This window comes from Gopherus flavomarginatus, chromosome 5 (assembly GCF_025201925.1).
Source record: "Gopherus flavomarginatus isolate rGopFla2 chromosome 5, rGopFla2.mat.asm, whole genome shotgun sequence".
Taxonomy (NCBI): Eukaryota; Metazoa; Chordata; order Testudines; family Testudinidae; genus Gopherus; species Gopherus flavomarginatus.
Window position 1 is genome coordinate 138,074,443 of NC_066621.1, and position 12,431 is coordinate 138,086,873.

General features: G+C 41.7%; 1 protein-coding gene across 1 annotated transcript in view; it reads left to right on the forward strand.

Annotated features, from left to right (window-relative positions):
• The window catches only part of PPP2R5C (protein phosphatase 2 regulatory subunit B'gamma), a 192,396-nt gene that overhangs the window by 89,518 nt on the left and 90,447 nt on the right, over positions 1–12,431 (forward strand).

Sequence of the window (12,431 nt, forward strand, 5' to 3'; positions counted from 1 at the left end):
ATTGCAGGGAAAGGTTTCTCACCCATGAAGTACTCTCAAGTTATGTCTACACTACGAGATTATTCAGATTTTACAGAAACCGGTTTTTAAAAACAGATTGTATAAAGTCGAGTGCACGCGGCCACACTAAGCACGTTAATTCGGCGGTGTGCGTCCATGTACCAAGGCTAGTGTTGATTTACGGAGCATTGCACTGTGGGTAGCTATCTCATAGTTCCCGCGGTCTCCCCCGCCCCTTGGAATTCTGGGTTGAGATCCCAGTGCCTGATGGGGCAAAAAACATTTGTCACGGGTGGTTCTGGGTACAGCCTCACCCCTCGCTCCGTGAAAGCAGCAGACAACTGTTTCGCGCCTTTTTTCCTGGGTGAACTGTGCAAATGCCATAGCACAGCAAGCATGGACCCTGCTCAACTCAAGACAGCAATCATGGATGTTGTAAACACTTCGCGCATTATCCTGCAGTCTATGCTGAACCAGGACCTGCAAAACCAGACAAGGAGGAGGCAGCTACGGCAGCGCGGCGACGAGAGTGATGAGGACATGGACACAGAATTCTCTCAAACCGCGGTCCCCTGCACTTTGGAGATCCTGATGGTAATGGGGCAGGTTGTAGCCATTGAATGCCAATTTTGGGCCCGGAAAACAAGCACAGACTGGTGGGACCGCATAGTGTTGCAGGTTTGGGACAATTCGCAGTGGCTGCGAAACTTTCGCATGCGTAAAGGCAGTTTCCTGGAACTTTGTGACTTGCTTTCCCCTGCCCTGAAATGCCAGAATACCAAGATGAGAGTTGAGAAGCGAGTGGCAATAGCCCTCTGGAAGCTTGCAATGCCAGACAGCTACCGGTCAGTCGGGAATCAATTTGGAGTGGGAAAATCTACTGTGGGGGCTGCTGTGATGCAAGTAGCCAAAGCAATCATTGAGCTGCTGCTACAAAAGGTAGTGACTGGGAAATGTGCAGGTCATAGTGGATGGCTTTGCTGCAATGGGATTCCTTAACTGTGGTGGGGCAATAGATGGAACCTATATCCCTATCTTGGCGCAAGGGGTACTTGTCAATGGTGCTGCAAGCTCTGGTGGGTCACAAAGGACGTTTCACCAACATCCACGTGGGATGGCCGGGAAGGGTTCATGATGCTCGTGTCTTCAGGAACACTGCTCTGTTTGTTTAAATGGCTCCAGCAAGGGAATTACTTCCCAGACCAGAAAATAACAGTTGGGGATGTTGAAATGCCTGTAGTTATCCTGGGGGACCCAGCCTACCCCTTGATGTCATGGCTCATGAAGCCATACACAGGCAGCCTGGACAGTAGTCGGGAGTTGTTCAACTACAGGCTGAGCAAGTGCAGAATGGTGGTAAAAAGTGCATTTGGCTGTTTAAAGGCGCGCTGGCACACATTACTGACTCGCTCAGACCTCAGCCAAACCAGTGTCCTCTTTGTTATTGCTGCTTGCTGTGTGCTCCACAACCCCTGTGAGAGTAAGGGGGAGACCTTTATGGCGGGGTGAGAGGCTGAGGCAAATCACCTGGCCGCTGATTTCGCGCAGCCAGACACCAGGATGATTAGAAGAGCACACCAAGAAGCGGTGTGCATCAGAGAAGCTTTGAAAACCAGTTTCATCACTGGCCAGGATACGGTCTGACTGCTGTGTTTGTTTCCCTTTGATGAACCCCCCCACTCCCCTTGATTGACTCATTCCCTGTAAGCAACCCACCCTCCTGCTTCGATTACAGCTTGCTTAAGGAAATAAAGTAACTATTGTTTAAAAATCATGTATTCTTTAATTCATTATAAAAAGAGGGAGAGAACTGACAAGGTAGCCTGGGTGTGGTTTGGGAGGAGGATAGGAGGGAAGGAGAAGGCCTCTAAAAAATTTCAAAGTAATGACAGCCTTTTGGTTGGGATGTCCACGGAAGTGGAGTGGGCGGGTGCACGGAGCCCCCCCCCACGCATTCTTACACATCTGGGTGAGGAGGATTTGGAACATGGTGAGGGTGGTTACACAGGGGCTGCAGCGGCACTCTGTGATACTGCTGCTGTTCCTGAAGCTCCACCAGACGCTGGAGCATGTCAGTTCAATCACGCAGCAGCCCCAGAGTTGCATCCCGCCACTGCTGATCTTCCTGCCTACACCTCTGATCTTCCTGCCGCCACCTCTCATCTTGAGCGTCCTTCCTGTCCTCACGTTCACTGTCATCTTTCCTGTAATTTGATACTACGTCCTTCCACTCATTCAGATAAGCTCTTTCATTGCGGGTCACTTCCATGATTTCCGAGAACATTTCGTCTCGCGTCTTTTTTTTCCTCCGCCTTATCTGAGAGAGCCTTCGGGATGGAGTAGGAAGGCTTGAAAAAATTGCAGCTGCATGAGAGAGGGGAGAGAAGTATTTAAAAAGATACATTTTACAGAACAATGCTTATACTCTTTCACGGTGAACAACGCTATTCACCTTACGTAGCACATGTGATTTCACTACAAGGTAGCATTTTGCATCTTAATATTGAGTGCTTGCGGCTCTGGTGTTAGAGATCTCACAGACACAGGTCCGGGCATCAGAATTCAGCTTGCATGTGTCCATTGTCTTTCGGCTTCTGCAGCCTTCATATACACAGTACCCTACTTTCCCATATACCAAGCAAAGCCCGTTCAGTGCTGCTTCTTTCCTGTTAACATGCAGCAGCAGAAACCACCCCCCCCATATCCAATTCTCTGGGATGATCGCTTTACCCCTCTCCCCACCGCCTGGCTGGTATCATAGAAGATCACTACTAGCAAAACGCGAAAAAGCTCAACGCCAATCACCCCCCCCCCCCATACCCCTGCTTGGCTGCCTGCAAGGAAGGATTTCTTTTAAGCAATAGGCAAACAGCCCAGTAGGAATGGCCATCTCTGTCCCCTTAATTTAAATTCCTGAATTTCAACCAGGTGACCATGAACGATATCACTCTCCTGAGGATAACACAGCGAGATAAAGAACGGATGTTGCTTGAATGCCAGCAAACACCGGGACCATATGCAGCTAGGCTTTGTCATGCAATGATACCAGATTACTTGCTGCATGCATGGCGTGGTAAAGTGTCCTTCCATGGAGGACGGAATAAGGCTGCCCTGCCCAGAAACCTTCTGCAAAGGCTTTTGGAGTACCCCCAGGAAGGCTTCATGGAGATGTCCCTGGAGGATTTCCGCTCCATCCCCAGACATATTAACAGACTTTTCCAATAACTGTACTGGCCGTGAATGCATCTCAAGTCCTCAGGGCAAACTAATCATTAAAAAACACTTCCTTTTAAACCATGTTTTATATTTACAAAGGTACACTCGCCAGAGGTCCCTTCCATGGCTTCATGATGTGGGATAGTGGCTTGGTAGGGCTGGGAGGGTAATTCCGTCTGGGTGAGAAAAAGCTCCTGGCTGTTGGGCAGAACGGAGTGCTGTGTGCTCTCTGCAAGCTCGTCCTCCTCTTTCTCCTTCTCATCTTCCCTGTTCGCAGAATCCTCAGCCATGGCTGAGATTACCACCCCCACCTCGGAATTCACGGACAGGGGTGGGGTAGTGGTGGCGGACCCCTCTAGAATTGCATGTAGCTCAACATAGAAGCGGCATGTTTTCGGCCTTGCCACGGACCTTCCGTTTGCTTCTTTGGTTTTCTGGTAAGCTTGTCTGAGCTCCTTAACTTTCACACAGCACTGTACTGAGTCCCTGGTGTGGCGCCTCTGCATCATGGCCTTGGAAATTTTTTCAAATTTTTTTTTCATTTCGTCTTTTGGAATGGAGTTCTGTTAGCACGGAATCCTCTCCCCATATAGCGATCAGATCCAGTACGTCCCGTGCGGTCCATGCTGGAGCTCTTTTTCGATTCTCAGGAGACTGCATTGTTAGCTGTGCTGGTGAGCTCTCCACGCTGGCCAAACAGGAAATGAAATTCAAAAGTGCGCGGGGCTTTTCCTGTCTACCGGGTCAGTGCATCCGAGTTCAGATGGCTTTCCAGAGTGGTCACAATGGTGCACTGTGGGATACTGCCTGGAGGCCAATACCGTCGATTTGCGGCCAAACTAACCCTAATCCAACATGGCAATACCGATTTCAGCGCTACTCCTCTCATCAGGGAGGAGTACAGAAACCGGTTTAAAGAGCCTTTTATATCGATATAAAGGGCCTCATTGTGTGGACGGGTGCAGGGTTAAATCGGTTTAACGCTGCTAAATTCGATTTAAACGCACAGTGTAGACCAGGCCTCAGTATGGATGGAATTTTTGAAGAATTTCTGGGAAACTTGTTAGAAGTTGGCAGCTGAACAGAGAGTTTTTTCAGTCTTATAATTTGGCTAAATCGTGATGGATTTTCATAGGGACAGCAAAAGGCATATCCATGACAAAAAGATGACTGAACCCTTTTACATTTCAAGGCCATACTCCAAAGCATATGGGCTTCTGAAGGGTTCAGTCTTACTACTATGCATATTAAATGTCTGTATAGGCTATTGGGGGTTTTTAGTCAAGACATATAGGTTACTGTGCTTCAGTATGTTGATAGCACTCAGTTTTATTTCCATCTCCACTAATCCCAGCAGGAGTGATTGAGCACCTGACTCAGTATCTGGTAAAGGCTGAGGCATAGATGAAACCAAGCTGGCTGAGATTCAGATCAGAATAAACCAAAGTAGTGATGGTGAGCTGGATTAGGCAATCAAATCTATGTTGGAGATTTGTATCTCACCCATGATTGAGGGAGTGCGGCTGCCATTTGTGACTAGAGTTCATAACTTATGAGTCTAATTGGACCAATAGCTGTATAAAGATGACCACGTAGCAGCTGGCTGGGTTCATTTTTTTTTCCCATCTACATGTGACCAGAGGGGTATGCACCACCTTTTCTTTCAGATTACTGCTGTAATTCATGCTTTTGTCACTTCGTGATTAGAGTGTTTTTATAATGAACACTATGTGGAACTACATATTAAGTCTCTTTTGGAGCTGAAGCTGATGCAGAATGAAGATTGTCTTACTGGGAACACAATACCTGTGCTCTGTGATCTGGTTTGTTTGATGGTGTGGAAGTAGCTTCTAGGTAAATTAAAAATATTAGGTTTAACCTCTGAAATCCTAAATAGCCTGGGATCTGCTGGTTTGAGACATCACCTTGCTCCCTATATAATACTACCGCAACTGCAGTCAACAGGAGCACTTGAGCAGGTGCTCCCTAGCTATAGAAGGGAAGGAGTTGTCAGGGCATTCTGAGGCCCCTTGTCTGAAATAACACAATTATGTTAACTTTCCAGTCATGCTACAAGGTCCATCTGTTTTTTCAGGCATTTGGTGAAGGTTCAGGTGTGCTCTTATTTTGTGAAGATGGATGAGATACTGTGTTGCTATTTATGATTTGATAAAGGCATGGTTTTCTTAAGGAATTAAAATAAGGTCTGTATTTGCTTTAAGTAATGTCAGAGCATCTAGAATTTTTGAATTGCTGTCTTTTATATCTTTAAATCAGTTAATCTTTTTTAAAGAACACCCAGAGGGACTTATTTTCAGGAGAATCACAATGGCCGCTGTAATAAGATAAATTTTAAAAGTAAAAGTAATCAGTCTTCCAACAGTGGCTGGTACCAGACACTTCAGAGGGAAATTTGAGTGATTCATCCCCTTTCATCCGGTGCCAGGTCCTAGCAACCAGAGGTTTGGGGACACCCAGTGCGTGGAATCTATTCCTGACCATCTTGGCTAATAGTCATTGATGGACCTATGCTCCATGAACTTATCTAATTCTTTCTGAACCCAGTTATACTTTAGGCCTTTGCAACTTCCCCCAGCAATGAGTTCCACAGGTTGACTGTGGGTTGTGTGAAATACTTCCTTATGTTTGTTTTAAACCTGCTGCCTGTTAATTTCATTGGGTAAACCCTAGTTCTTGTATTATGTGCAGAGGTAAATAACACTTCCCTGTTCAGTTTCTCCACTCCATTCATGATTTATAGAACAGTCCCAGTTTTATTAATCTCTCCTCATATGGAAGCTGTTCCATACCCTTAATCAAATTTATTGCCCTTCTCTGTACATTTTACAATTTTAATGTCTTTTTTGAGATAACAGTTAGCAAAACTGCATGCAATATCCAAAGTGCACGCATACCATGGATTTATATATTGGCATTATGATATTTTCTGTCATAAATGTCATGGTTTTACAGGGTGCCACAGGAGCTGTCAGTCTGCTATGTGTTTTCCAAGTGATAGCATTGTTGATTTCCCCGTATGGTTTGTTGTTGCTTTCATTTAGGTGGAAGAATATTTTATTTTATTTATTTATTTTTTTTAAATGACTTGCAAAATCCATATGCCACAGCTCAGAATACACCAGGGTGGAGACTTGCCATAAGACTGTTTTGACAGATAAGTAATTTACCCTGTTCTCATGTTAGTATCTCTAAAATGTGCCTAAAATAATTCACCTGTTTGTGCTATCTAGTGTAAGATACTGAGTCATGCTTATTTGAAAAATGCATCACTTAAAGATGGTCAGTCATGTCTGTATATTTATATGCAGTATTTTAGGAATTAAATACCTTAATTAAGACACTGCATTTGACATCTTCAATACATCCCACCCACTCACTCTGTTCATGCCTGTCCCTCATTGTGTCAAACCTATATTTAGAGGGAACAATTTTCAAAAACTGTTATGCAGTGGAAACCATGCTGACTGTTCATTTTTGAGCACCCAAGAGTTCACTAGGGTCTTCTGAGATATAGACATGCATTTGCTGTCCCAAAAAGTTTACAATCTAAATGTAGGCTTGACACAACGAGGGACAGGCATAAACAGAGTGGGTGGGTGGGATAGGTACTAGGAATTACCATACCAAGATTAGAATAGTGGTTTGTCTGGACAGTATCCTGTTCCTGTCAGTGACCAGTAGCCACATGCTTGACAGGAAGAATCAGAACAGAAGATTATGAAGCAACAATTTTAGACAGAGTTTGGTTTTGATCTGCCAGTTGGTGATTGGCTTGTGCACTTAATTCACTTGGATCAGTTTTATATTTTTCCTTTTCAGTATTCTTTATATATCCCGTTTTTCTGGAAGATAGAAGCACTCAATTTACCTTCTCTTTCAATTTGTCCACTTACAGAAGTCTTTTCTGTTTCTGATCATTTTCCTCTGCTTCTGGCTTACAGTAGGATCACTTGACTACTCAGTAAGGCATGTAAACCTTTTGGTGGTTCAATTAAATTATAGATTTTTATATAAAAGATGAGCTCCCTTTTCATAAATGATGTGGAAGAAGTATTTTTTTTAATGGATTTGAATAGTAACCTATTTGCACCTACTGTTAGAGGAACAGTTCAAAAGAGAACTAGATAAGTTCATGGAGCATAGGTCCATCCTGGCTAACAGCTATTGATGGACAGAGATGGTGTCGCTAGTCTCTGTTTGCCAGAGGCTGGGAATGGGTGATAGGGAATAGATCACTTGATGATTACCTGTTCTGTTCATTCCCTCTGGGGCACCTGGCATTGGCCACTGTCAGAAGACAGGATACTGAGCTAGATGGGCCTTTGCTCTGACCCAGTATGGCCATTCTTATGTTCTTAGGATGTGCCGGAACTAGTTCAGAGATGCTTTATATTGTCTTTGCATATTTGCTTGGAGGAATGTAAATGAGGATAGAAAGAGGGAACAGTTGTTTGGGGTTTTGTTGTTGTTTTTTTGTTTTTTTTTTTTTTTTGGAGGGGGTTTAGTTTGGGATTTTTTGTGTTGCATATATCCCCTTCCGCCTTCCTTTATCTGACAGTTAGGTTCCTGCCTTGAAGCTCTTTCATCTATCATCTTGTATGCCTAAATCACCAGGCATCCCTGTAGCACAATATAAATAAATTATAGTTCATGATCAAAGGCACCTATACTGATTTTTCAAGATTTCAAACACAGTATTTTAAAAATAAACAGTGAAATATTTCAAGGTTACAAAGGGTTAATTCTAGAGCTGTCAAGCGATGAAAACAATTAATCATGATTAATCGCAGGACTAATTTCACTGTTAAACAATAACAGAATACATTTTGTTTAAATATTTTTGGATGTTTTTTACATTTTCAAATGTACTGATTTCAATTACAACATGGAATACAAAGCATACAGTGATTACTTTATATTTATTTTTATTACAAATATTTATGCTGTAAAAAACAAGAAATAGTATTTTTCAGTTCACCTCATACAAGTACAGTAATGCAATCTCTTTATCATGAAAGTCGAACTTACAAATATGGAATTACATACAAAAAATAATTGCATTAAAAAAGAAAACAATGTAAAACTTCAGATCCTATGAGTCCACTCAGTCCTCCTCCTTGTTCAGCCAGTCACTCAGACAAACAAGTTTGTTTACATTTGCAGGAGATAATGCTGGTCCTTGACTAGGTAATGCATATAATAATCTCTCAGTTCCCAACTCTTGTGATTTACAGCACGTGCCTTGTTACATACTTCAAAATGTGCAGCAATTAAATCAATAATACTGACACTGAAAGTGACAATATTAAGCATTAGTGTTCACATATAATACATTACATTGATAACTGTACAGTCTGCGCTTTTTTTTTTCGCCCCAACTGGCAGCACCTTCAAATATACTGAACTTCCATCAGTCAAGAAAACTCAGATGCTTTGGTCAGTTTATACTCCTCCATCAGGGTTTGCAGTTTGAAGCCAATTGGATTAGTGCTCCTAAATACATTTGGTGCTTTTGAAAATCCCATCCTAAGGTGCCTAAATATGGGTTTAGGAGCCTAAATTTAGGCTCCGATTTTTTTAAAATATTGGCCTGTGAGCACAAAAAACAATACACATTAACTTCATTAGTGTACTGAAAGTCTAAACTTTTCATGGTTAACACTAAAGCTCTTTTTTCTCCCACAGAGACAAAGATTTTATACCCCCAATTTTGAAACAAAAATACAATTTTAACCCCCTGATGCCACAAACACTTCTGCACGTTTAGTTTTAAGTCTGAATAATCTCACTGAAGTCATTGGTTCAATTCAAGTGAGTAAAGTTACATACCTGCTTATGCACTTGCAGGATCATGGCTTAAACTTTCAATACACATTTCCAGCCCCATCAATGACAGTACTGTAAAATTCAAAAAAAAATCCCCACCCCACAAGTAGCAGCATTTTAAAAGATGATGTTTATAATTTAGTCCATTCTAGAATTTTAATCTAAAGTTGCAATAGCACAAATTTGCCAAGTAGTTTTATAAAGCTTCAACTTGATTTAAATCAGTAATTTTTCTAAAAAAAGATCGTGATTTAAAGTGATGATGTAAATTGGTCCATACTTCTCCACACACACTAGGAATGATACTAATGATATTGATGGCAAACAGAACAATCTTATGTGAAGCAGTCATCCAGGAAAGATGATGCCTCATTTGTTTAAACTCTATTATACTTTTTTCTATATTTGCTGAGGCTGAGAGTCCCAACTATAGAGACATATTTTGAGGATTTACACATATTACTATGTATTCTCCGTTACCCATTAGTTTGGTCAAATTGATACCTGTTAGGCTGTATTGTATGAACATAAAATTATCCTTTGTATTTCTTTAGATCAGTGATCTCCAAACTTTTTATGTTCTGACCCCCTTACCCATAATGTAATCTGTCCGCACCCTCATCCGAAGACCCAGGACCTCAGCAGGGAGCGGGGCACAACTGAGGCTTGCAGCCAGGAGCAGGAGAGCCTTTTATGCAAGAGAGCCTTTTGAAAGGGATTTTTTTCCTGTGGGAAATCAGTTTCTTTTAATTATTCCCCCCCACCACCACCCTTGGCAGTTTTCTTCTTCTCCTTCCATCTTGGCCTTAATCTGGAAAGGAGAAGGTCTTTATGGAAGCATTTAGAGGAAAGCTGATGACTCTTCTAGTCTAGTCCTAGATATCAAATCTTAATGAGATTGGCAGCAGTTGAACCCCAACAGCAGTATTATAAGTTAACACTTCTGCACTTAGAAAAGGAATTTTGTATTTGGAATAGAGTGCAGGTTTCTCCTATGCCAGGGTTGATTGATAGTTTCCAAGGCCAGAAGAGGGACCATTGTGATACTTTAATCTGACCTTCTGTATAACACTGCCAGTAGAACTTCCCCAAAAATAATTGCTAGCCCATATCTTTTAGAAAAACAGCCAATCTTGATTTAAAAATTGACAGTTATGGAGAATCCACCACAACCCTTAGTAAGTTGTTCAAATGGTTAAATACTCACTGTAAAAAAGTGTGCCTGATTTCCAGTTTGAATTTGTCTAGCTTCAACTTCTAGCTGTTGGATCATCCAGCTGTTATACCTTTCTTTGCTAGATTGAAAAGCTTGTTGTTAAATATTTGTTCCCGAGGTGTAGGTACTTACAGATAATAATCAAGTCACTCCTTAACCTTATCTTTGTTAAGATAGATAAATTGAGCTCCTTGAGTCTGTCACAAAAAGACAAGTTTTGTAATTATTTTGTCATTCTTCTGGCTCTTCTCTGAACCGTCTCCAATTTATGAACATCCTTCTTGAATTGTGGGCACCAGAACTGGACACAGTATTCCAGAAGCGGTCACACTAGTGCCAAATATGGAGGTAAAATAAACCTCTCTATTTCTACTTGAGGTTCCCCTGTTTATGCATCCAAGGATTTCATTAGCCCTCTTGGTCACAGCATCACACTGGGAGTTCATGTTCAGCTGATTATCCACCATGACCCCTAAATCTTTTTCAGAGTCACTGCTTCACAGGATAGAATCCCCCATCCTGTAAGTATGGCCTATGTTCTTTATTTCTAGATGTATTCATTTACATTTAGCCTTACTAAAATGCATATTATTTGCTTGCATACAGCTTATCAGTGATCCAGATCATGCTGTATCAATGACCTGTCCCCTTCATTGTTTAACACTTCCTCAGTTTTTGTCATCTGCAAACTTTATCAGTGATGATTTTGTTTTCTTCCAGGGCATTAATAAAAATGTTATAGTTTAGGGTCAAGAACTGATCCCTGTGGGACCCCACTAAAGAGACACCATTTTGATGATGATTTACAGTTACATTTTGAGAGCTATCAGACAGTTTTTTATCCATTTAATGTGTGCTGTGTTCATTTTATCTCTTTCTAGTTATTTAATCAATATGTCATGTGGTACCTAGTCAGTGCCTTATAGAAGTGCCAAGTATGTTATCTCAACACTATTATCTTTATCAACCAAACTTGCAATCTCATAAAAAACCAAACCCATATCAAGTTAGTTTGACAGGCTCTATTTTCCATAAACCCACATTGATTATCGTTAATTATATTACCCTCCTTTAATTCTTTATTAATAAAGTCTCTTGTTAGCCACTTCATTATCTTGCTCTGGAGCAGTATGAGACTGACAGGTCTGTAATTTCCAGGTCATCCGATTCACCCTTTTTTAATATTGGCACAGCATTAGTTTCTTCCAGTCTTTTGGAAGACCAGACAGGTTCTAGGAATCGCTGAAAATCAACATTAACTGTCCAGTGATCTCCTCAGCCAGCTCTTTTAAAACTGTTGGATGCTTGTTATCTGGACGTGCTGATTTAAAAATGTCTAGTTTTAGTAGCTTCCATTTAACCTCTCCTGAGAAACTAGTTAGAATGGAAGGAGTGTTGTCATAATATGCTATAACTACGTCATCTTTTCTCCCCAGATACAGAACAGAATACTTATTCAATAGTTTAAGTGACTTCTGCTTTTTCTCCATTATTGGTAATTAAGATAGACTTAATTAGTATAATTTTTCTTACCTTTCAACAGAGTTCACTTGCAACCGGCCTCAATATTTTTGCACAATATGGTTTGTGAGGGCATAATTTAGATGGTGTGCTGGACTATGGAAGTAGTTGCTATGGCGACAGTCTCGGCTCCAGAACTATTTCCAGTTAGTGAGCTCTCCTTCTACCTGAAACAGAGAGGGAGGGAGGGTTCGCCATATACTATTAGCCCATATTGCAGGGTAGGATGGGATGGATTGAGTTTCACTCCTGGGGAGGCCACAGTGCCCACTGACCAGTAGTAGTCCATTGGGAGGCCACATTGGTTAATACTGTCGCTTCTTTCAAGTGCTGGAATTGGCTGTCCAACAAGGTGTCCCTGCTTTATGAAGGACCAATAACCAGTAGAGGCAGTCCTCTTTTGATCCACTCTCCATTCTCCCCCCCTCCCCCCCGCCCCAGCCTCCCTTACAATTGTACAATGACTTTGAGTTAAGATTATTATTAATCTGTCTGGGGGAGGAGGTTAAATTTTAGGCTAGAATATGCAAGACCAATTCAGAATCTCCATGTCTTTCTAATCTTTTGAAAATAAGGGAGGTGGCTTGGGACCACACACTAATTTTGGAGTGAATGTTCAGGGCAAGAATTT